Source organism: Carettochelys insculpta, chromosome 1 (assembly GCF_033958435.1).
Source record: "Carettochelys insculpta isolate YL-2023 chromosome 1, ASM3395843v1, whole genome shotgun sequence".
Lineage (NCBI taxonomy): Eukaryota > Metazoa > Chordata > Testudines > Carettochelyidae > Carettochelys > Carettochelys insculpta.
In genome coordinates, this window is record NC_134137.1 from 12,313,796 (window position 1) to 12,337,669 (window position 23,874).

Genomic DNA, 23,874 nt, shown 5'->3' on the forward strand with positions numbered 1-23,874 from the left:
ATTTTGCTGGTTTCTAAAAGAAGCAAAAGACTAATGGCTGATGTGTTTCGAATGCCAGTGCAGACATAACACCGATTTTCAAATTTCTTTTGGGAGCGTGGCTTGGAGTGTGGGGGTCCCCAGGTCCTGCACCCCTCCCCCCCGCTGTCAGATGTGACTCACTCAGGAGGGAGAACAGAAGTGACAGGGACACAGCGTAGAACAGACTTGTCAGCACAGAAACCAGAAGCCATCAGTACAATCCACCTTGGGGAGAGGGGCCCAGAGGGGGTCCCTGAGCCGGGTCCTGGTCCTTCTTTCTCCCTCTCTAATAAGCCCCACGCAACAGCCCAGTTCCAGTTCAAACCAACCAGGCCCCTTCTCCCTCCTTTGTCCTGTTTTCCGAGGCCAAAGGTGTCTCCTGGTTGTCTAGGTTACAAAGGCTAGAGAAGGTCACTGAGTAGTGTGAGAAGTCATCCCACCGAAACTCCCATCACCAGCTATGCATTGTTGCTGTGCCTGGGGAAACTGAGGCGCACACATGACATTACTACAGGACGGTAGAAAACACATGAGACGTGACAAGGGGAATAAACGCCTCCTCTCCACGCCCTGCTTTGTCACGGAGTGGCAGTTTAAGTGTATTGCAAGAATAAGGCCAAGGCGTTTCTTTAATTAGCTCCCCCTCTGAGAACACCAGCGATCTGGAGGAAATGATTCACCCTGGCCAGTAGGTTCAAGCAGTTTTAAGAAATATTGGTAAGAGCAAGGGGACATTTGCTGACATTCGAAGGTGACAAATACAAAGGGAAGTGTCACGCAGCTGCCTCTGCCCTGGAGAGAAAGTAGCAAGATTCACAAGGGGGTTGGAGAGTTAAGAGCTTCATATCATGTATATCTACTGTTCTCTCACTTTGGCAGGGTTATTAAACTCCTTGCTTCTGTATTTAAGCCAATCTCTAACCATCAGAGACTGAGACGAAATCTAGTGGGGACAGACATTAGCCTAATCTTCTTCTGCGGGGCTCTTCCACCTTCCTTTGAAGAGGCGGGTGTCTCGGGCAGCCTACTGGGCAGCTTGGTTGGCCTTCCATGTGGGTTAGGGGCATGACAAAAGACACACATCCCATGATACAGCAAGTGGTGTCGACGGCCACTGCGGGCCGTGGGGCAAGGTGGGAGGAGGGCCAGGCTCTGTGCCTAGAAGGGGCGGAGCCAAAGGCATAAGGGGTGGAGACAAGAGCAGAAGGGGTGGGGCTAAGGGCAGCCGGCCCTCAGCACAGCCAGGACCCTGCTGCTGGCCTCCCCCTCTAAGCCATATGCCAAGCCTGGGAGCTACTGCCCCCTTTGCCTTCCCTCTCAGCAGGCCTGGCTCCTGCTAGGCTCGCATGGTACCACCCCAGGGCAGACAGCTGAGCCGACCAGCCAGCACTTTGACCAGCACTGCTACTGCCCTTCAGGAAGGTGGGGTTACAACACTGAGTGCTGGTGGTACCCGCATTGATTGGGACAGCTATGTTCACACAGCAAACACCTCAATCACCAGGCCACTGGGCAGACCATGGCTGGCTCCCAACCCCTCATGCAAGTTTCTTCCTTACATTGTGCCTCAGCTTCCCTATTGGTCAAATGGGGAGCAAGCAGCTGCTCTGAACTCCCTGGGGGATGAGATGAGTTAATAGCTGCGAGCAGGTAGCTGCCCATGGGCAGATTCAAACCTGCAACCTCAGGAGTTTAGTGCAGATGCCTCTACAGCTTGAGCTAAAGGCCAGCTGCCTCTCAAGGGGGGCTGTAGAGGACACTTATTCTTTCTCTGTGAAGTGTTCTAGGCACCACTACATGGGACAGTGAACCACAGCTAGCTGGGTGGGTTACAATGGGGTATTGTCAGAGCTGAGAGGGGGATGCTGTTCTCCTCTCCCTGCTGTTGTGGGCACTCACTGAGGGGAGACACCTCGGGTCCGCAGCATTCTCGTGCTCCCCTGGGGTCAGTTTCTCTCCATTCTTTTGCTTTTGCTTAAGCTGTGCAGCAGGCACCTAAAGAAATGACGAACAGCCCAATCCCAGGGAGAGAGGGCGGAGAGTCCCCAGCCAGGCAGAGCAGGAAAGGGCCATGTGACTCTGGAGGGGAATGTGGGGGCTGCTAAAGCCATCTGGATGGCAGCATGTGTCCTGGGTGGTGTTTAATGGCCGGTTATTAGCTCAGTAGGGGGAGGGTGATATCTCCACTCTGTGCGTTGGGTTCTCACACTTCTGCAGCTAGGACTTCAGAAGGAGCTGGGTTCCCCTGCCCCTTTAAGATAATCTGAGTTCTCTTAAAGTAATAGCAGAGAGCTTTGACACCAGCCAGCCTGCCTTTAAATGGAGGTCGTTGCAACACACTCTCATAAGAGTGCAATTGTTAATGTCGCGCGTGTGGGTTTTTTTTTTTTCCAGTTAGTTCCCAGTTGTTGTAACAGCATTTGAGGAAGTTCTTCAGCCAGCAGAAAGCCTGTAGCTAAGTGTGGGAGTAGAGGAAGCTGGAGAAGGGGGAATGCTGCACCAGGCTGCAGCATTCAGACATCCCTGCTAGAACCAGGTGCGTACTTATTTACTTGGGCTTCCCCCCGCCCCCGCCTCTCCCGGATTAAAATCCCGTTGGGGGTCAGGGAGGGAAGAAACTGAACACCTGCGCACGACGTGCTTCTGCAGCTTGCTTGCTCGGTGTACCACGGGTGGAGTGAGGATTGTTGCCGCATTTGTGGGATGGAAATTTGATAGGACGGGTCATTGAGAGGGAATCTCGCTAAGGCGGCCCACCTGGAGGGACGGCACCACTTATCTTTGCTGTTTGGCCTCTTTCCAACCCCCTGGTCCCATAGCTCCCTGGGGAAATGACAGCAGAGCATCACAAAGAGGGGAGACAATGCAGGGTACCGGGTGGGATTCGCGACAGGGGAGAGATTGGTGCTGGGGACTACTCCAGTAAAGGGAGGGCGTATGGGGCAGTGGCTGGAGCATGGGGCTGTGTTCTGTTTCGGCCTGATCTTGGAGAAATCGCTCTCATCCTGTATGCATCTGTCTCCCCAGCAGTAACATGGGGTGATGCTGCGGCATCACCCGGGGCGGGGGGAGGCTAACGAGCAGGGACCAAGACCCTCCCATGCCACCCCAAAGTGTTTTCCGATCTAGGGGTGGAATATGCGTAGCGGTGTTAACCCTGTTGTTCGGGACTTGCGTGCTTTTGTGCTCGGCCTTTGCCCAGTTCAGAGCTGGAAGTTGCCAGTGGATAGGAGAGGCGCTGTCATGCTGCGTCCACCTTTCATTTGGTTGTTCACTGGAGCTGGCTCGAAGCACATTTCAGTTCCTGTTTCGTGTGACTCCTGTCTCTCTCTGTGGGGGGGTGCGGTGAGGGGTGTTGCGTTGCTTGAGCAGGTTCCTACTCCTCCCTGATGTAGGCTGCCAGGGCTGAGCTCAGACCCATAGGCTTGCATGTCCTGCAAGCTCCTCCTCATTTAATTTGTGGCAGGCAGGATGATTCATGGCGGGATGATTCATGGCCGGTCTGAGGGACTACAGTGTCTGGGAGCTAGACTGGCAGGGAAGTTAGTGGCACAAGAGCTGAAATCAATATTTCAGGTTGCATTGCTATCTCCTAACTCAGCTGTCCCCTCTCTTTGCAATGCCGTCTGAACTCCAAACCAGCTCTGCAAATGCACCGCCGTTGTGACCTGTCAGAGCCGCTGCTATGCCAGTCCTGCTCTGCTCCTCTTTGCCAACGCACTGCTCTCCTGCTGCAGTCCCATGTCCCCCATCACCTTGAGGAGCTGTGCCAAGGCCTCTCGCCCAACCTGCTTTTATCCTCCGTGCACATGCATATTCCCCTGACAAGAAGATTGCAAGGCCTTTCCCGTTGTCATTGTGACGTGCCGGTCCCCGCTGCACAACAGAAGTACCCTTTGTGTCGTTGTTAGTTCCAGCAGCACTCTGATTTGCACGGGCGAACTTCAGGCCACGTGGCCAGGGAGGCGAAAGTAGCTGTGAAAGTGCCTCTGTCTTCCTCGTAGGACCCTAGACGTTCAGCTGCCAGCTGGTGGTGCCTTCCTGCAGTGCAGGGCTTGTTGAATCAATGGATGCATGGGGGATGCCTAAGGAGGGCTGTAAGTTACGCAGGGTGTGCGGGAATCAAGCTTGGGGTACTTGCATGCTGCATTGGGGAGGGTGCTTTCCAGCATGGGTAGCCAGACCTGTACTGGCTCAGCTTGGGCTAGCTAGCTGAACGAAGCAGCGTAGCTGGGAGGAGATGTGGGTGCCAGCTCAGGCTCACTGCCCAAATTTGAACCCACCTGGAGCCTAAGGCACCACCAGGGTTCCCTCTAATTTTTTTCCACCCATGGGTGGAATAAATTTTGTTCTGTGCACCAAGGCCCATGCGGTTGTGCACCACCAGGAGAAACAGAGGCTGCCAGCTGTGATGCTCTGCTAATCACCTGGGCAGCACCTGAATCTCTCCTGAGCGGCTGCCCAGGTGCTCATCTTGCAGGGAATATGGATCACCACCCATGCGGTCCCTGCTTGTGCTGCTCCTGGTAACGTGCTACCTCCCAGCTGCATGTAAACCTACCCTTAGCTGTCCTAGGCCGGTTTCATTAAGTCTATAGGAGGTTAAGTTGATGTAACATGGGCTGGATACAGGCGCATGTTGAGCTGATTTGATTTCAGTCTAGAGCAGGGATTCCCAGCCTTGGGGATGGGACCCAAACACAGGTCATCATTAGATTTGTTAAGTGCTGCCAGCAGCCTGGAGCTGCATGTGATGTTAAAGAGGACATTTGCATCTCCTTAATGCTGCCACATCAAAAGGCTCTCTTTATCAATAGAGAAGCAATTACGCATTACACAGACCTTGATCAGAGAGGGGGCCGTGTTAATCTGTATCTTCCAGAACAACAAGCAGTCCGGTGGCACCTTATAGACTAACAGATATTTTGGCGCATAAGCTTTCGTGGGCAAAGACCCGCTTCACCAGCCCCTCCAGCCTCTGAGTGTGACTCCCCCAGCCCCTCCAGCCTCTGAGTGTGACTCCCCCAGTCCCTCCAGCCTCTGAGTGTGACTCCCTCCAGCCTTTGAGTGTGGGGTTTAAGCTGGGGGAGTGGGGGGGAGCAGTTTGGGGATGAGGGTCTTTCCCCTACCGCAACTCGGATCAACTATAATAATAAAATAATAATTAACTATGATAAAATTAACGTTATTATTTTATTATTATTTATGTCTTTTCCATTTTTCTATGAAATAACTGCTATGAATACATAAACATGAGGGGCACAATTTTATATTCGCGCCTCAGGTGCAAAATTAGCTAGTTACGTCTCAGCTCCCCATCACTGCCCAGTGTTTTTGAATCGCCTTGGGTCACAAAGTCTTCCTGAGTTGTCAGAATGGGTCCCCGTCTGGAAAAGGTTGGGAACCGCTGGTTAGAGTCTTAATCTTGCCCTTGTGTTTGTCCCCGGGCATGCAGTTAAAAGCTCGGACGCTGCAGTGCAATCTGTCAAGCAGGGAGTCTGAAACTCCCTTCTCTTCAAAGTCTTACACTGTCGCAGCAGAGAAATCTGCCTGCCAGGACCTTTGGAGTCTGGTAACATCTGTGCTGTAACGGAGCTGGGCTCTGAATAGGGGCAGAAAGGAACTGTGATCCAGGGGCCAGATTCAAAGAGGAGTGCGTGCTGGTTATAAACTGGGCCACTGGGCATGTGATGTCACCTTAGAGGGGGCCCAGTTCCCAGCTCCCTGATGGAACTGCCGTTGTAGGCTGGAGTAGAGCCAGCTGTGCGCTAACTCTTTCGGCTTTGCAGGGTAAGCAGCGGGAATGCTTGGGGAGCTGAGGGCGACAGCCGAGTTGGTGTTTCTCTGGGAGAATGGGGAGGGTGGAAGTGGTTGTAAACCAGCTTTGTGCATTCATGATTATGGGCCTCTCTGATCGCCTGTGCAGTCCCAGGCATAAATTAGGGCAGTCCCAAGGGTGCTCTAATTTACAGCAGCCTCCCATAGGCTTGTGATCAGGAGCAGTCCAGAATCCCTGTGCCGGGATGGGCTCTGATAGGCCCCATATGAATGGCAAGGGACTTGGTAAGGCCTTTTATGGGCATCCCCTCTCTGTGGCTGCGCCAAGGAAGTTCTCTAGACCTTTGTACCCAGATCTGGACCCTCTTCTCTGCCAGAGAGACGTATGGAGCACACTGTGCCCATCCTTTAGCGACTAAAATCTAAAGATTTATTAATAAAAAGAAGGACAGACTAGGGTGAGAGTGATATTGTTAAAACAAATTACACACGCCGATCACAAAGTTCTTGATGCAGGCGTGCAGCAGATGTGGAGTAGGCCGCTATCCTGTAAGTCTCTGGAATACATCCTTTGTTAGAATGGGTCATCAATCCTTCCAGGCTCGAGTTCACAGCAAAGATCTTGGTGGTCACTTGATAACGAGTAGGACGTCTTCTTTTCACCCTCCTAGTTGTGAGTCCGTTGATGGCTGATCAGCCCGATTCTGGAGCCTCAGATCTTACCACAGAAGGGGCAGGTGTTGGTAGTTGTTGGAGGGGTGTGGGGAGTTTTTGCCACTCTTTTCTTCTTCTCCTCCTGTCCTCGTCTGCATCGTGGCAGGACCTCTCAAATTGCGCCACACCCTCATGGATTACCATTGTCCACTGGGGACGGTCTTGGGCAAGGTTCTCCCAAGTGTCGGCATCCATGCTGCAGTTTTTCATGCATGCCTTCAGCATGTCCTTGTATCGCTTCTGCTGGCCCCCAACGCTCCTCTGCCCTTCCTCCAGCTTGGAAAACAGAATCTGTTTTGGGAGGTGCTGATTGGACATCTGAACCACATGACCAGTCCAACCAAGTTGCTAATGAACAATAATGGCTTCAATGCTGGTCATGTTCAACTCTTCCAGGACACTAGTGTTCGTGCGCCTATCCTCCCAAGAGATTTTTCGGATTCTCCTCAGGGCAGCAGTGGTGATATTGTTCAAGTGCCTTCAAATGACGCTCATATGTTGACCAGGTTTCACATGCGTACAGTAGCAGTGGGCCAAAATGCACCTGAAGCGATAAGCTGGATTGAAGACAAATGGAGGCGCTCTCAGGGTCCCCTTTATGCCCTGGCCCGCGTGGAGTGAATTCCATTGTTCTCCCTGTGTGGAAGCATGTCCAAGATGGAGCCTGTCACTTGGCAGGTGATCTTTCCAAGAACTTTTTAGGCACTCAGCCATTGCCTGTCTGCTGCAGGGCAGGGTCACAGCGAAACTCCTCAGATGTGGACTGCCACCTGGTAACGTTCTTTGTCTGTCCAGGACTGCTTCACGTGACTAGGAACACTTGCACAATCAGTTGACTTGAGGTTTCCGAGAAACTAGAATTTCAAATACAAGTACAGGGCCAATACTTGTAACTCCAGATATACAGATGACACATGGCTGTGAGCAGTTAAAACAGAATCAGCGGGTTATAAACTTTCAAAAGATACCTCACTTGGCACAAGACTGGGGCAAACATAGAACAGTGGTTGCAACACAGTTTCCCAGCTCCAATCGGCTAGTTTCTGGCCAATAGGACCTGGGGATCTGGCTGGTCCTTTGGGGCTGGAAGAACCTGTGTGGATTTGGTGAGGTTGGTTTTCGTAACCTCTCAGCTGCGTGAGGAGGACACTGGTTGCTGCACAGGAGAAGCTGGAGTGTGCGAGGGACTGGCTTGTGTGAATGTCACTGGCTCTGTGTGACTGGTGTGGTGCCTTATAGTGGGGAACCCCAGGCTTAGGCTGTACGTGGCCCTGTTTTAAGCAATTTGCCCTCCTTTGACCCTCTCAGCTGTGCCCAGAAAAACCTCCAATATTACACCCTCTCACAGACCGCACACCCCAGTCCCTGGCCTCAGGTCACCACCCAGCCCTCTGCACCCTCCTCTCCCACAGGTCACAACTCCCTCCTAGACCCTGCACCCCCTCCTACACCTCTCCCCAGCCCAGATTCGTCTCCTGCACCCAAACCGCCTCCCAGCCCCTGCCCCCGCCAGCCCCTGCCCCAGGTCACAACCCCCTCCTTCACCCATCTCCCTCTTGAACCCCACCCCATCTCCTGAACCCCATTCCCCTACCCTGAGCTCCCTTCCACACCCAGCCTCCATCCCAGGCCCTTCCATAGAGAAGTCCAGACCTTGAGCACTTACCAGCACCCTGGCGTGCCCTCCTGTCAAAACCTATTGCCCACCCCTGCCACAGAGCACGTCCCTGTATCTCTCACACATTGCTACACAACACACAGGCGCGGGGCTTGGCAGGTTGAGAGGGATCATTGTGCGGCCACAAATCCCTTCTCAGCTCACATTCCTCCCCTGGATTAGGCAAGCCGTGTGGCTGTCGTGAAAATCTCAGGCTGTAGGACAGGAGCCTGCACCTGAGTGAGAGTTGATCCAGAGACAATTCACCCAGTAAACGCATGACTTGGGTCACTGAGATACGGTGCCTCATGTTCCCCTCAGCAAAAAGGTGCTGTAGCCCTAGAGGGGTCAGAATAAACCCTTAGGTCTGGCCCTGTTCCCCCCTCTGCCACTAACTCACGCTGGGACCGTGGGCAGATTTCACATGGCTTCTCTCTGTGCCTCAGTTTCCTCACGTGGATACAGAGGACAATAACACTCACCTTGCAGTGGGGCTTGGAGGTTTATTAACCGTTTAAGGGCCTGGTTGTTTAGTGATGTGGGATCAGGACTGAAATGCTATTGTTGGCATCGTTTGTTTATCCGTGACAGTGTTTGCCGCAAAAAAAAAATCATTGGGCTCATCTGCACAAACACTCCCAGGTGCTCTGGGGTGGGGATCTATCCCGCCACGTGGCTCTTGCTGACATGCATTAGCAGTTCATTAATGTGCTTTTCGTAACCCATGTGCCTATTAGGGTCAGATCTCTTTAAGAGAGCCCCTGCAGGGAGATGGGCGTGAGCTGGGTCTTGGCCATTGTTAAGCAGATCCAATGCTCTACACCTAGAAGTTCCTCATTGAGGGTGGTGGTTTTGGGTCTGCTGCGGTAGGTTCCCTGGTTCTGGGGCTGTCAAACTCCAGGAGGGCAAGTGGCCGGCGTAGCTGTTTTGCAGGTGGCCATGTGGCTTTTAGCTCATGCATTAGAGCAGGGGCCAAAGGCGGAGGGCTGAAATTTGACCTTTTGACCTCTGTGGACCATCCTAGTGCCGGTGATACTTTCTAAAGTCACTAACAGTCCTATTTACAACAGCTGCGTTAATCAATAAATGAAGGTGCAGAGCTTTCCCGCGTAGGCGGTGGTTGGTAGCATTAGCTGGTCTGTTGTTAACCCACAGGCAGCCTGGCTTTAAGCAAGCTCCTGGCTGCCTGGGGAAGAAGGAGCAGGGTCAAGCTTTCATCTTGCATGCTGATAAAAATCAGCTCATGCTGGGGTTGCTGGCCCGTGCAGTAAAGCCTCATGCGTTTAGCTCCAGAAGCGCCAGGTTTGATCACACCCGCTGACAACCATGTCCTGTTGGTGTGATGCTTCTTAGCCCTATATCATAGAGGACTAACTGAAAGTGTGCTGACTGCAAAACTAACGTGTGTTCGGATTAGCCCCTCCTGGGGTCCCATATCTGTCATGCCTCCCCAGCCCAGATGCGATAGGATCAGTTTACAGGCTTACAGAAGGGTTTTTTCTGAATGCCTCCTCTGCAAATGACAAAGCTTGAAATAGGGCCTGACTGATATGTGGGTAATTATCCCCACCCCCATCCCCTTTGGATTTGGCTGCTGAGCCCAGTTGTTTGGGTTGATTTTTCAATGAGTGAATTTATTTTTTGTGTGAGTCTTATATCTTAAAATTTTCCTAAAGAAATAAACACTAGACTATATAAAGTCATGAACGACCTACAGCTTGGCTGTGGTACAAATATCACACCTCACAGGATAGGCAGTAAAATTATACAGTTGCGCAACTTTACAGACCCAAAGCTGCATGTGCAAACAATGCAAAATCAGATAGTTGCACAGACTTAACACATTGGGATGGAGATAACAACAACAACAAAAAGACAGACACACGTAGGCGAAAAAAAGAAAAGAAAAGAGGCGATGAGTGGAGGGGGACAGGAAGCCCATACGAAAACACGGAGAGGAAAGGTGGAATGGAAGTGTGGGGTTATATATGCTGTCGCTGCATTTTTTTGCAGCATGTATCAAGCAACAGAATCCAAATTTCTCAGGAAAAAACCCAAACAATCCTGTAGCAGTTTAAAGACTAGCAGATTTATTTATTGGGTAATGAGCTGTTCTGGGTAAGACTCACTCCTGACAATGTGAAGAAGCAAGTCTTACCCACGAAAGCTCATTACTTAGTAAATAAGTGGGTAAGTCTTTTAAGGTGCCACAGGACTGCTTGTTTTTTGTGAAGCTACTTATTAACATGGCCACCCCGTTAGATAAATTTCCTCAGCTTCATATTCTTGCTATCTATCTCAATGAGCTGCTCTTCTTTCATGCACTTGGTAATCGGCACAGGCGGCCCTCAAATGCCAGTCTTTGTGATGTTCAGCTGGTTTGCGGATGACACTAAGTTGTGGGGAGAAGTACATAGCCTGTAGGCTAAAGACAGGGTCTAGAGTGACCTAGACAAAATGAACAATTGGGCCAAAAGAGATCTGATGAGGTTCAGCCAGGACAAAAGCAGAGTCCTTCACTGAGGCTGGAAGAATCCCAAGCATCGTTACAGACTGGCGGCTGGCTGGCTATATGACAATTCTGCAGAAAAGGACCCAGGGATTATAGTAGATGAGAAGCTGGATATGGGTCAACAATGTGCCCTTGTAGCCAAGAAAGCTAACAGCGTACTGAGGTACATTCATAGGTGCATTGCCAGCAGATGGAGGGAAGTGACTGTTCCCCTCTCTTTGGCTCTGGTAAGGCCACATCTGGAGCCTCGTGGCCAGTTTAGGGCTCCCGCTACAGAAAGAACATCAACAAATTGGAGCAAGTCCTGCAGAGGGCAATAAAAATTTATGAAGATGGGTGGAGCGACTTGGGCTTAGTTAGTCTATAGAAGAGGGAGTGAGGAATTGATAGCAGCTTTCAACTCCCTGAAGTGGGGGATCCCAAAAAGGATGGAACCAGGCTGTTTTCAGTGTTGACAGATGGTGGAACAAGGAACAATGGTCTCAAGCTGCAGTGCGGGGAGCTCTAGGTTGGATATTAGGAAAAACTATGTCACTAGGAGTGTAACAGAGAGGTGGCCGTGTTAGGCTGTATCCTAACAAAACAAACCAACAGTCCTGCAGCACTTTAAAGGCTAACAAAATAATTTACTCGGTGATGAGCTTTTGTGGGACAGACCCATTTCTCCAGAGCTGGAGACGGTGCTGTGCTGGAAAAGTTGCTGAAGGTGAACAGGAAGGTGGTGGAGCACTGGAATGTGTTGCCTACAGAGGTGACGGAATCTCCGTCTCTAGAGGTTGGGGTTGATCCTGTTTTGGGCAGGGGGCTGGACTCAGTGGCAGTGGGTCTCTTCCCCATCTTTGGCCTCTGACTCCTGAGGTCTCTTCCAGCCCTAATCTTCTCTGACTCTGTGGTCAGAGCCAGCCCAGCAGAGTTCGGTTGGTGGCAGGGCCCAAGGCGGCACGTTGACTGCAGGGCTCAGCCAGTGGTCAGTGGATGCTGAGCATGGGGTCCTGGAGGGGCAGGTCCCAAGGCAACCGCCTTGCTTGTCTTTCCCTATGGTCACTGAAGACAAGCACTGCTTTCACTTGTGTGAGCCCCCAGCTACCCACAGCTGCTGGCCTGTTGGACAATTGCACAGCACCCACCTCAGCGTTCCTTTTTCCTTGTTACAGTGACAGAATTGAGGGAAGGGGCAGGGAGGCAGCTGTTCACTCCCGGAAGGGCAGAGCCATGTGTGGAAGGGATGGGATGGGAGGAAGCCAGCCCCCAGCACTGCCCGGACCTGCTCCCATCCCTTCCCCCTTCAGCACCACCCAGGGCTCCGGTGGTGATTTTAAGGGTCCGGGGCACCAAAGGCCTCAGTAGCAGCAATGGCCACCAGAGGACAAAGCCCCCATTGTGCCCAGCTGGTGCCATGTCCATAGAATTTTCAGCAGGAGCTGGCCTAGCTGACAGCGTGCTCTGCTCTTTGGGTTCTTTAAGGGCTGATAAGTTGCCTTCCCGGGCCTTTGCAAAGGCTCCAGATTAATTGAGCTCCTCTCTGCTAGTCGAGCACTGATATGTCAGTGAGCGTTAATGCCATGCCAAGGGGGTGGCAGGTTGCATTTGTGTTAGACAAAGCCCTTATCCCTGACTAACTGGGAACGCCGTGTGCTGTCTTTGCTCAGGCAGGTCTTCCAAATTGTCGTTTCCCCTCCCCTCAGTTTGCAAGTCTGGGTTACCCCACAGCGATGTTTTCGCAGGGCAGTGAGGACAGAACAGGATCTCTCAGTAAGGCAGCCCAAACCAGGGTTCCCTCTAATTTTTTCCACATGCGTGCAGAATATATTTTGTTATGGGCAACGAGGCACGTGTGGAGGTATGCCACTAGCAGAAATGCATGCAGCCGACTGTGGATGGCTGTGGGCATTCTGCTAATCAGTTGGGTGGCATTTGAATCTCTCCTGGGTGGCTGCCCAAGCATTCAGCTTGCAGGGAACACTGAGGTCCCCAGACCTTTCAGGCAGCCACTATTGATAGCACCTTGTTTTTCTCTCTTGGACAAAAAGACCCATAAGGGCAATTGGATGCACTAATATCCACTCATTGCTGCCCAGGTGGGAGTCAGGGTGTTAACATGCTGGACAGCTGTAAAATGACAAAAGCATAATACAGGTGGAACCTCTCTCATCCGGCACCCTCGGGACCTGACCGGTGCTGGACAAGAGAATTTGCCGGACCAGGGGAGGTCAATATTTTGTAGCACAGTGCCAATGCTTCCATTGCTTACTGGGCTCTTACAAGACATTTAGGGGTAAATTACAGCTAAATAGCAGCACAGAACACTGAGAGCCAGGACTGGTGGCTGTACACAAATATTATGGGACCATGGGAAACTTGGCCACCCCCATGAAAGGTGGTTGTCTGGCTCATTAAAATCATGCTGCATTATGGAGTTTGCTGGACGAGAGAGTGCTAAACTAGAGAGGTTCAACCTGCAGTAATTTTGCAGTTCTGAGATCCCAAATCCTACCCACCCCGCCTTTACTGTGAGGACCTGTAGTTATTTAACTCAGTATCATGGATGTTGACCATTTCCCACAGGAAAAGAAGGTGCCACCTATTTGTGTCCCCTGTTACTGGAGAGAGAGCACAGGATCTAAATTTATCTTCACAAATTTGCTGATGTGTTGTGGTACTTTTATATTTAGGTACTTCTAATGGCATCATTAAAAAAAGCCCCGCTACGTGACAACGGGGAGATGTCCTCTTGGTTTTTTAACCAGATACTGTTCAAAAATTTTGAAATGAGTGACAAGAGGGCTGGGATAATGCTTTCAGGTTTGCGTATATACAAGAGAATATTGTCTGCCTGCAGCATCAGTTTGTACTCCTAGGTGTGTGCCCTCAGGTAACTCGGTGAGTTCGTACAGCTCTTGGCAGGGGCTCAAGAGACAAATCAGAAAGCACTGGAGGCTACAAGCATCAGTCTGTTGTTCCAGACGAGGCTGAAGGTCGCCAAGGTTACAGTATTAGTTGTAGTCCAAGAGGTTGGGTGAGAATATAGCTTAGTTGGATTCAGGAACTAACTGTGGAACTAACCAAATTTTTGTCCACTCTATCCAGAGTTATGCTAATACAACTCATGGTTTGGTGTCATCACATGTCACTGCTGTAATATCCATGAGTCGTTGAAGGTTATCAGAGCCATGATGTCCTCTGAGAAACCCCACCTAACCTGGGTGTCTGACAGAATCCCCAACTTTTTCCAGTCTCACCATGATACCTTTTGCCCTTTTTTTTTTGGCATCACTATTCATAAGTGAAACTGACCTCTGTGCAGAACTTAGAAGCTACATCTATACTAGAGAGTTTTGTCGACAAATTGGGGTTTTGTCGAAAAACCTCACAGAGCCTCTACGCACAAAATGCGTTTTGTCAACAGAAACTGTCAACAAAAGACCAAAAAAGCCGGGTAGAGGCAGCGGAGGGCCCTTTTGTCGACAGAGCAGGTCAAAAGATCAATCCGCTTTTATGTGTAGACATGAGCTGTTGACAGAATTTTTGTTGGAACATCTCTTCCGACAGTAACTTCTGTAGACAGATGCTTCTAGTGTGGCTCCCTTCACAGCTGAGGAATAATTGAGATGTAAATAAGTTTTTATATCTGTAGCCTTACCAAGGCAATGGCATGTTTGGCTCCTTTGCTCTTTGGCAGTGGCTCCCAATTTTTCCCCTCCTTTTGCAGTGATACCCAATTTTTTCCCCATCTTTGGCCTCTGACTGCATTCCCTAGACCCCTGCCATTTTTATATCTAAGTTTCATGTTGTTGTTATTCTGTTAGCATATTATAGGGGGTGGGGGAAGTATTTTTAGTATAAAAATAAGGCTCATGAGGGAACCAAGAGTAAAGAGTCTGCAATCACTCTTCATTTTAACTAAGGGACATAGTCATGAATGGGCAGGTGCCATAGTACAGAACGCCCACAAAATGGTGTCCTCCAAGCAGCAGAAGTACTGGCATGTCGCTTTCTGAACTGCCCTTCAGTACTCCCGTGGGGTGCGCCCCTGTATAACCTGCAGCAGACCCCTCTTGGGAACGACTGCTCTGTTACATCCCATCCCTATTCCCTGCACTGAAACCCACCAGCCTGGGGAGTCTATGGCTGAAACGTCACAGACGTCAGCTTGTCTTGCCATTTGCTTGGCTCTCTGAGAAGGGGGAGAAGAGGGCTATGGAAGTGCACAAAAAGACAAGTTAAAGGAGAAGCTAAACTCACAGAGCACACATAGAATAGAACCTCAGAATTACGAACACCAGAATTACAAATCAGCTGGTCAACCACACACCTCAGCTATCAGGCAACAGGAGAGACCAAACAGACAAAAATAAAACTCCCCAAAACACAAGAATACGGCACAGTTCAGTGTTAACCGTAAACCGCACACACACCGAATGGGGAAGGGTTTTTTAAAAAATGATATGAAAAGGACAGGAAATTATTTCTGTACTTGTTTCATTTAAAGGTGGTGAAAAGCATTTTTCTTTTGCCGCCTAAAGCTTCAAAGGTGCCGTCAGTCACTGGTCAGTTGTAAACTTTTGAAAGAATAGCCAGACCCCAGTTTGTTTGGCGTTACGAACAACCTCCCTTCCCAAGGGGTTCATAACGCCAAGGTTCGATTGTAGAGCAACACAACTTAGTACCAAGCAGGCCTGCTGATGGTGGGTGTGTGTTTGTGCATGGGTGCATGTGTGTGTGTGTTTGTAAGTAGGGGGTCAACTTCTCCAGGGTCTGGCAGTTCAAAAGGGCCCAACAGAGGTGCTGGCAGCTGCAGCTTTAAATCATGGCCACAACCCCACAAGGGCACGGTCTGGGCAGCCCCGAGGGCTAGCTGCCCCAAGCTCAGCCCGAGGCCCCGCCCCTTCCAGGAGTGCAGAGGTGAAGGCCCGCCCTCATCTTGCCCAGGGGTTCAGGAATTCTGTCAGGCCCCCCAGTACCAGGCATAGTAGCTCATCATGAAAAGGCAGTAGCCATTCAGCGCTTAACACCAGATTAACGAGTTTTACTGCGTGAATGTTGACAACCAACGAAGAGCCAAACTGCACAGGAGCAAGAAGTCCTGTGGCACCTTATAGACTAACAGATATTTTGGAGCATCAGCTTTCATGGACAGAGACCCACTTTGTCACCCTGCATCTGACACAGCAGGTCTTTGTCCACGAAAGCTTCTGCTCCAAAATATCTGTTAGCCTATAAGGTGCCACAGGACTTCTTGTTGTTTTTAATGGACCTGAAGTGGTGCCAATCCACATCTGAGGAACTTTGGTGTGAGTGTTCAGACCAGTATGCAAGCGATGGTGGCCAAAAGGACTGAGTTGGGCATGGACAGGCGACTTGCTCATGTGATACACTCCGTCTTGAGCCTGCTTTCACATGAGAAGAACAACGGAATTCCCTCCACGTGGGCAAGGGCATAAAGAGGGCCCAGGCGCACCTCCATCTTTGTCTTCATTGGTGCTCATCGCATCAGGGGCATCTTTGCTATGAGCTGAGCCTGAAAGGACTGATGGCCCATCCTAACCAAGGAGGTACCCCAGAAATTTTATTAGCAGATTAACTCATATCTGCTACAAACCTCCACCAAGAACTTTGCCATTGGTAGATGTAATTTGATTGCATGAACAATTTGCCTCTCCACCTTTCCTTTCTTTCTTTCTGTCTTTCTTTCTTTCTCTTTCTAACTACACTAGTTACACTAGTGAGTTTTGCTGGCAAAACCTCAGTTTTGTCGACAAAACTAGTGGAGCATCCACACACAAAATGGGATTTGGCGACAGTATCTCAAGAAAACCCGGCACATTCACTGACAACCTTCTGCCTTTCCCAGATGAGGAAGAGCGCCTTTTGTCAACACGCTCGGGGGGGCTTGCTTGTTGACAGACAGGGCTTCCAGGACACTGGGCAGCTCTGTCTGCCGTGCTTCCAGTCAGCTGTTTTGTCCAGAGAGCGGCTGGGCATTCTGGCCGCTCTGTCGACAGAGCAGATCGCTCTTTTGATCTGCTTTAGCAGTGTGGCCACACTCTGTCGATGAATGTTCTGTTGGGTAATCTCTTCTGATGGCGATTTGTGTCGACAGAGCCCGGTGGTGTAACCGTAGCCTTAGGCTGTGTCTACACTTGCATTCCTCTTTTGAAAGGGGTATGCAAATGAGGGAAATTGAAAATGCAAACAAGGTGTAGATTTGCATATCTGGCACCTCATTTGCATATTCTTATTTTGAAATAGCTTCTTTCGAAAGACGAAAAGCAGTGTTGACGCTGCTCTTTCAAATGTGAACCCCATCTTCAAAAGAATCTTTCTTCCCATAAAAAAAAGGAAGAAGGCTTCTTTTGAAGATGGGGTTTACTTTCAAAAATGCAGTGTCTACACAGGTTTTCTTCTTTCGAAAGAAGCAATTTTGAAATAAGAATATGCAAATGAGGTGCCAGATATGCAAGTTTGCACCTCATTTGCATTTTCAATTTCCCTCATTTACATACCTCTTTTGAAAGAGGAATGCAAGTGTGGACACAGCCTTAGATTTTTAGATGCTAATGGAATGGCACAATGTGCTCTTTTGGGTAAGATCTGAGGCATACATTGACCTGGGGATGTGGCTGGTCCCATGGGACTAGAAGAATCTGCTTGGAATTGGAGAGATTGCTTCACATAACTTCTCATTCATTTAAGGAGGGGCGCAGGGCAGTTGAGCTACGTCTACACTAGCCCAAAACTTCAAAATGGCCATTTCGAAGTTTACTAATGAAGCGCTGAAATATATACTCTGCGCCTCATTAGAATGCTGGCAGCCACGGCACTTCGAAATGGACGCGGCTCGCTGCTGCGCGGCTCCTCCAGGCAGGGCTCCTTTTTGAAAGGACCCCAGCAGCTTCGAAATCCCCTTATTCCTAACAGCAGATAGGAATAAGCGGATTTCGAAGCTGCGAGGGTCCTCTTGAAAAGGAGCCCTGTCTGGACGAGCTGCGCGGCAGCGAGCCGCGTCCATTTCAAAGTGCCGCGGCTGCCGGCATTCTAATGAAGTGCTGAATATGTATTTCAGCGCTTTATTAGTAAACTTCAAAATGGCCATGTGCATGTTTTGGGCTAGTGTAGACACGGCCTTAGAGAGTCCAAAGGGATTTGCTTGTGTGGTTGCTGATTAGCCAGTGTGACAACAGGAGTGGTGTTTGTGACTGATACGGGGCACCTCATAATGGAAGACACCCCGTCCCCGTCTTAGGCTGTAAGGCTATGTCTATACAGCAGTGTTATTGCTGAATAAGCTATTCTGGAAGAGCTTATTTTGCAATAGTGCTGCTACACACAAAATGCGTTTCAGCTATTTCAAAATACACACGATTGAGCCAATTTCCAAGCAGACCTGTTGGATGCCTTTGGGCTTATTTTGCAATAGGCGCTATGCCCTGGCCAAACAGCCCCTGTTCTGAAACCACTATTTCGAAATCGGCAATGTTCCCTGAGCAACCAGGTTTACTTATTTCAAAATAAGCCTATGACTAATAATATAACATATAAAAGTGCACATCTCATAGAGCCAGGAGAGACCTCAGGAGGTCATTGCATTTAGTCCTCTTGGTTTTAGCAGGGCCAACCACCATCCCTTTTTTTTCAAGTCTTATGCTGTACAACCTTTAAGCAGCCCCCTTAAGGGCTGAGCTCATAACCCTGGGTTTGGTAGGTCAGTGCACAAACCACTGAACTATCACTCCCCTGTTGCTGTTGTGAGATACCTTTGCTGTATAGGCCTTGCCTAAGGAGTCCTGGTTCTAAGCATTTCACCTTAATTCAACCCTCACAGCAGTGCCTGAAAAACCTCTGAGGTTGCATGTGACAAGAGAGAGTCACAAATAGGAAGATGCAAGAAGAGCCCATTACTTAACTCCTTTCGAAATGAGGCTGTGGGAATGTTCTCAAGTTCCTTGTCATTACACCCGCTCTTCGTGCTCAAGAACTCAGTGCACACAGAGAGGTCTGAGAGTGGCTTCAATATAGCCTCATAGTCTCCACTTTTCTATGCTGAAAGGTCCCAGTCTGTTTATTCTTTCCCCATAGGGCACCCGTTCCAAACCCCAAATCATTTTTGTTGCCCTTTTCTGAACTTTTTCCACTACCCAAGTATCTCTTTTGAGATAAGGTGACCACATCTGCATGCAGTGCTCAAGATCTGGGCATACCATGGATTTATATAGGGACAATAAGATATTCTCTGTCTTAGTCTCCATCTCTCTTGTTAATGATTCCTAACATTCTGTTTGCTTTTTTGACTGCCACTACACATTGAGTGGATATTTTCAGACAACTATCCACAATGACTCCAAAATCTCTCTCGAGTGGTAACAGCTAATTTAGTCTAATTTAGTGTAATTTACAGTAAACTCTCATATTCAGCGGTTGCCAAATATTCAAATATTCTGGATAACAGAGAGGTATACTAAGTAATGTATAACATCAAAGAAAAACAAGATTAGATATTAAGAAATAAACAAAAGTGTATGTAAAGTAGTTTGTTTACCAACAGCAGTAGTAATAAACACTGTAAACTTACACTGTATTTGCTGTATTTATTTGTATTTACAGTCACTATACTGCACTTACAGAAAAAGTAACTAAAATTTACTTATGGTTAAAATGCCGTTTATTTGACAGTTCCAGAAGACAGAATGCCGGATACTATGGTGTGCATATAGTGTGCATATAGTGTGCATATAGTTTACTATAGTGTGCATATTTTGGAAAATACCCCATCCTTCTGATAGGGAATCAAATACCTGTTCCGCTTTCCATACAAAATCATAGGAGCTCTTTTTACCAAGTTCATCTGGCTTAAAGTAGCTGACCCCACAGCTCAGGTGTTCTTTTATTGCAATAGATGGCAGACAATGTCAGATCCTTTAGAGCAATGTTACTTAAACTGTTTGAGACCACAAAACACCAAACAATGATATTTTTATGTGGAAGACCTATGAAGATTTTATTTAAAAGACTGTTATAAGACCAACAAAAACCCAAAACACCAAAACGAAACAAAAAACCAAAAAATAAACCGCAACATATACAGTAAAAACAAAATGAAGTAATTTAATCAGGTATCAGAGCAATGAAGAAGTAACATTGTATCCAGTTTTAATAATAGAAAATATACATCATCAGGGTATGATATCAAAAAAGTGTCAGACACTGAGGGCACACCTGAAAGTTGAAGGAACACCAGTGTTCTGCAGAACATACTTTAAGAGCCACTGCTTCAGAGGAAGTAGTCCAGTTTTGTAATTTCCTAACTAATCAATACTGCACTGTGGAGGGGAAAACTCTTCCCAGCCCCATCTGGTGATTACTTGATGCCTGAAGCCTGAGGATTTATGGAGTATCTAATTACATCATGGCTCATTTTTATTCTAGCTGGCAGACGTATACGCTGATTCAAATGCACAGCTCGTGCTCTTTCAAAAAAATCTCGCCCAGCTCTTGGCTTCCATCATATAATGCAGTGGCAAGTTTCACACGTTACTTCTATGTTGCATAAAACAGTGTTGCTCTAGATTTGAAGCGTGAGTGAGAATAAATAGCAAGCTTCATTGGACATATCTGCAGAATGTTGTGTGCCTGGATGGTCGTGAGTGACGAGAGTTTTTAAGGCAGTTGCTGGGATAGAACATTGAAGATCTCTTTGCAAATGGGATGGCGTTCAGTGGCTATCTTTTGATAGCTGTAAACTGGGGAGTGTCTTTGGTTCCAGGGGATCTGAATATATTTCTGTGTAAAAGTAAAGAGACCAGAGGGATCACAGAAAAAACCTGGATTCGTTCTTTGTCTCAAACAGGGTTCTGCTGGATGCCTGGCATTTCCCCAAGTGGTGCAGGAGACAGAGAGAGAGAGATTATTATAAGAGCAGGAACAGCTAGTCTAAAAGCCTGTATAATTAATTTTGGGAATAGGGAGGCCTCTGTCCCAGCACACACTGTTGTAATAGCTGACACAATTTTGTGTTCATCCTTCAGGACTTAGAACGGCCTTTTAGTAGTGTTGTGTTACAACGTCTTTTCACTGTGACTGGTACAGGCAAACTGCCTTGGGTAAGAATTGTTATTCAATTTGGGTGCGTCTACACTTGCACTCCTCTTTCGAAAGAGGTATGCAAATGAGGCAAATCGAAAATGCAAACAAAGTATAAATTTGCATATGTGGCACCTCATTTGCATATTCTAATTTCAAAAGAGCTTCTTTCGAAAGAAGAAAGCCAGCGTTGATGCTGCTCTTTTGAAAGTAAACCCATCTTCGAAAGGGTCCTTCTTCCCTTTATTTAATGGGAAGAAAGATTCTTTTGAAGTTGGGGTTTACTTTCAAAAGAGCAGTGTCTGCACTGGCTTTCTTCTTTCAAAATTAGAATATGCACATGAGGTGCAGAATATGCAAATTTATACCTAATTTGCATTTTCAATTTACCTTATTTGCATACCTCTTTTGATAGAGGCATGCAAATGTAGACACACCCTTTCTGTTCTCAGCATGTTCTTGATGCTGCTTGGTTCCATCAGGACCAAAAGCAGAATCTCCAGAGGACAGAAGGAGAGAGCACAGCTGGATGGAAGTACACATGGTCCACAAATGGGTGGGAGGCTGTTCTGAACCAGTACAACATCCTGGAGATAGGGGGTGCTGTGCTGATGAAAGTATTATCTTTTTATTTTAGCATAAAACAGAATTCCCAGTTATTGTGTTCATTAAAAATTTTCTGGCACGAGCCTTTGAGATCTTAACCAGGGGATTTTGTCCAAATTCTGTTCTTGTGTTAACTTCCTTCTGGCCCAAACTTCCCCTTAAGAGTTTCTGTTGTGTATGGAATTCTTCTTCACCTTCTGTCATATGCTCTTGTGCCTGGTTTCCGTTCCTGGCAGAAGCTGCCCAATGGTATTTCTGTAGGGTCTGTTTGGGGCACAATGGTACTACACAGAGTACAAAATAATACCGAACAGCTGCTGTGTTCCACTACTGGGACAGGCAGGTGATTTCCTTTGGACAGTTTTAAAATGTAAGTCTCTAAAACAGAGGTGGCCAACCAGTTAGGACGAAGAGCCCTGTGGATAGAGTGCAAAGAGCCATGTGTTATATATTTACTTTTATCTCTCCACCGATCGATCGATCACTAAAAATAAATATGTAATGTGTGGCTCAATGCCCTCCCCCTCCCCCAGAGCCAGGCACCCCCACTTCCCTACTCAGACGCGATGCCAGTGACCCACAAGAGCTGCCGCCACTCCTGCTGCTGCCCCCACACGCTGGGACACGTGGAGGACGCATTTAATTGCTCAAAGAGCTTCATGAGAGCCACAGGTTGGGCCACCCCTGCCCTAGAATGTAGGAATTCCAAAGGATTATCTAGTTCCTATGTCTTGGGGCAGTGTAAGGCTACAGCTACACTTGCCGGGACCAGGTCGATCTCCCAGGGTTCAAATTCACGCACCTAGTGGGGATGTGTGAAATCGAACTATCTGGGCTCAAGAGTTGACCCCTGTACTCATTCTTATCATGAGGACTGAGGGAGGTGGCCAATGGGAGAGCTTCTCCTGTTGACCTCCCTCAGTGACGATAGCCAAATGAGTCGATCCTAGATAAGTCGACTACAGCTACGCATGTGTCATAGCTGGAATAGCGCATCTAAGATCGACTTTCAGGGCTAGTATAGACCTGCCCTGAGATTGTTCCATACAGAACTTCTTCTAGAGTGTTGTCTGGTCTGCTTTTAAATGAGTCCAGTGCTGAAGCTTCCACCAGGTCCGGCTGAGGTCTGAGATAGCTCTTGGGACCCTTTGTGGATGTGGAACCATCCTAGGAGGGGAGGTTGTGCCTTCCCTTCCCAAAGCTCAGTAGCTAAAAAACTGCTTCGAAATGGCCCTTAGGCCCTATGACGAGGAGCACTGTAAACATGGCTATGTTTGGTTGGCAGGCAGGGGCTATTCTTCCCTCTCTGGGGTTTCAGGACAGACGAGCTGAACTAGGAAGAGAGGAGAGATCTCATATGTCGCTTTTAAGGAGTAAGTTGGCACTTAAGAACTTGTCCATAAGAAGTGCTTGTGCTGGGCAAGCTGACTGAGTTTGGATCATAAAGATAGAGCGAATTCTGACTCCTTCAGTCAGCGTTGAGTGTGTTCGACAGTGTGCTGGTGCTTAGAGGCAGAAGAACTGGCTTCTTGTGCCTCCCTCTGAGTGGGCGTGTTTCTAGTGGTTGTAATATGACGAGGGTTCTGGGCACAGTCAAGAGAACCAACCCGGGCTATTTCGCTTTAGTTCAGCCACTTGCAGCCCAGGCTGGGATTTCCTTCTCACTAAGGCAAAGCAAACCAGCCATAAAAATACCTCTGCCAGCCCCACTGGCCAGCCAGAAGGCACACAAGCAAACCCCTAGATTCTCCTGCTGTTTCTAATGTCCAGACCAACAACCCCCTTTACTCAGGTGAGAGGTTATTAAAGCCTATATCAACAGTGACAATCCATCCCATATTAGGCAGGACGGTCCCGTATGTGGGATGCCAAAAAGGCATCCTGACTTATTTTTTGAAAGGGGCTAATTGCCCTGTATTTGGGCCCTCCCCCACCACTGACCTTTTCCTCCAGCAGCTGCAGCTGCTGGCAGGAGTCACTTCTCTGAGCCTTGGGCAAGTGGGGTGGGGCAGGCGTGGGTGGCAGCCGCATCCCTGTCACTTCCCCGGGGCTTCCAGGGAGGGCTGGAGGCTGCCGCTTCGCCAGGGCTTGGGGAGCACAAGTGGCTGCTGCTTTCCCAGGGCTTGGGAAGGCCCAGCAGCTGCCACCTCCTTCCTGGCTCCCTAGGGCTTGGTGGACCTGGGAAGAACCACCCCTCTCTGCAATATCTGTCTGTCCTGTATTTGGGACAGGGAGTTATGGTCACCCTACCTATATCACCCAATACACACAGATTCTTCCAGGCCCCAAAGGGTCCAGCCACAGTCCTAAGTTAATGTATAGTTGGATCTTACCCAAAACAGCACGCTGGGCCAGTCCTTTAGCATCTAAAATCTAAAGGTTTGTTAATAAAGAATGAAAGAACAGGGTGAGAGAGAAAAATTGTTAAAGTGATGCATTGCATATATCAATTACAGCTATTGGCACAGGCCAGTGATGTTACATTCTGATTTCTTGAAAGTCTCTGAAA

The 23,874-nt window shown here is 48.7% G+C and overlaps 1 protein-coding gene across 5 annotated transcripts in view; it reads left to right on the forward strand.

The window, feature by feature from the left end:
- The window catches only part of ARAP1 (ArfGAP with RhoGAP domain, ankyrin repeat and PH domain 1), a 225,839-nt gene that overhangs the window by 39,157 nt on the left and 162,808 nt on the right, over nt 1-23,874 (forward strand). The window contains exon 1 of one of the 5 annotated variants that reach the window (XM_075017351.1): nt 2,416-2,557. The exons of the other annotated variants lie outside the window; for them this stretch is intronic. The gene's annotated coding sequence lies outside the window, so the exon portion shown is untranslated. Of the gene's footprint in view, nt 1-2,415; nt 2,558-23,874 lie in introns of those variants that run through there. 5 annotated transcript variants of the gene reach the window in all.